At 41.0% G+C, this 2,111-nt stretch overlaps 1 pseudogene; it reads left to right on the forward strand.

The window, feature by feature from the left end:
• Positions 1 to 757: 757 nt before the first annotated feature.
• Positions 758 to 1,874, forward strand: LOC129460237 (large ribosomal subunit protein bL21m-like; annotated as a pseudogene).
• Positions 1,875 to 2,111: the final 237 nt, after the last annotated feature.

Below are 2,111 nucleotides of genomic sequence, written 5' to 3' on the forward strand. Positions count from 1 at the left end.
TGAGAATAAGCAGTAATAAGATTTAAATTCATGAAATTAGATCTTAATTGATTATTTAAGCATCAGAGAAGTTTAAGAAACAGAAAAATCTACCACATTTCATTATCTCCTACAATTCGTGAATCTGGTACCCAGAGTATTACAAGGCTCCTTCCAGAAACTATGTTAGTGTCATAGCTCACATTTACACAGAACTTTGCCATTCAAAGTCACAAATATTATGTCATTTGATCCTGAGTTAGTCAAAGTCACATAGCTGGTGAGAGTGACAGTGTCAGATCTCCAAAAATACTTGGTATTTCTGAAAAGCAATTGCCCTCTAAAAATCATAACCTCAATCAAATAGAGTGTTTATCCAAACATGATCACTGATTCATTTGGACTTCTTACAAATCTTTTCACAATTTGTGTACCTTTTCTTATCGAAAGCATATCATCAGGCCCCTATATTTTATTTTCTCAGCTCTCTATGGTTGTAGTCTCAGCCTGCTCAAACCCCTTTACCCCAGGTCCTGAGCAAATACTGATGATATGGGCAGGGCCCATAGCAGTCATATCAGTTTACATCCGCAGCAGTTTAGCAGGGACCTGATGCAACAGAGAAGAGTCTGATGCTGTTTGGACCTCTCGAGCCCCAGGACTTCCTGCCCCTTCCTCTTCTCAAGCTGTTTCAGTGCATTTGATCAGGTATGCTGGTCAGTACCCAGACCCTCATCGCCCTTGTGTCAGTGCTTGCTCAAAAGGACTAGATGCCGCCATGGGGACCCCACTCACCAGTGGTGGCCTCGTCTTTTATAGATGGATTCCTCAAAATCACACTTGCCGCCCCTGTCTCCAAAATTTGGATCACAGTCTAGATGCTCTCACCCTTTCTCCTCAAAACTGCCACACCACAGTCTCACCAACCGCCAGGGTGCTCTGCCCTTTCGTGACCAAATCCCTGAAGCTAGGTGAGTTTTGCAAGCCCTATGCACCTCAGTCCCACTCCCTGATGATCCTAAGATGTAAGACCTCACAGAATTTACACTGGAGCCTAAGTAATAGTGCACCATGCTAAAGAAAACACAGTTTAACTAAACACAATCCAGGAATTCTGACTTACTGACTTCTTTTGCAACTTGCTTCCTCTCTCAGTTCTTCTAGAAATGGAAAATTTTTCAGACCAAGAAAAACTGAACAGAACTTGCCAGAATGACGAAGCTAATGACAATGATTCATTGATTTATTCAACAAAAATCACAATAATAATAATAGGCATTTACAGAGCATTGTCTCTCTTCCAAGCATTTTATATGCATTTTATTTAATCTTCACGACAATCTTATGAATGAGGCTTGGAGACTATAAGTAACATTCCTAAAGTTTCACAGCTAAAGAGATCTAAGTCTAACTGAATCCCAAACAAGTACAGCACGTGCTCGCTAGTTGCTCATGAGTATCATTTTACACTAGCCTATTACACATCCTTGGGGGTGGCCATAACCAAGATGTCAATGGTTCTCTGATGTAACTTCATATCGCCACGGGGAAAGATGGCAGGCTTTTTCCCATGGTGCATTTTGCCAGCCACCAGTGGAAGGTGACCTCTGAAGGTCACCTTAATTGGAAATGAACTAGACCTTGCATGTGGAGAGAGAATTCTACTGGAGAAGGTCCTATTGGTTGGGGCAGACAACTTCACACTGCTTGGCAAGCCACTCCTCAGAAAGGATCTTGTTTGAGTAGAAGCCATAGTCATTGAAAAGACAGAATCATGGCCAAGAGTCATTATGAGATTTAGGAGAAGAAAAAGCTTCAAGAAGAAATAATTCGTTGTGACCCCTCAGACCGTCCTCCGGATAAACAGCATTGAGATTACTCCGTGTTTGTTGTAATCATCGAGTTAATATTAGCAGAAGTATAAAAATAAACTTTTCCTTTCCAAGGAAAAAAAAAATCTTGGGTATGGCCACCCCCAAGAATGTGGAATAGGCTAGTGTAAAATTACACTAATGAGCAACTAGTGAGCACGTGCTCTACTTAACAGCTCTTGTTCAGGATTCAGTTAGACTTAGATCTCTTTAGCTGCAAAACTTAGGAATGTTATTTATAGTTTCCAAGCCTCACTGATA

This window comes from Symphalangus syndactylus, chromosome 13 (genome assembly GCF_028878055.3).
Source record: "Symphalangus syndactylus isolate Jambi chromosome 13, NHGRI_mSymSyn1-v2.1_pri, whole genome shotgun sequence".
In the NCBI taxonomy this organism is placed as follows: domain Eukaryota; kingdom Metazoa; phylum Chordata; class Mammalia; order Primates; family Hylobatidae; genus Symphalangus; species Symphalangus syndactylus.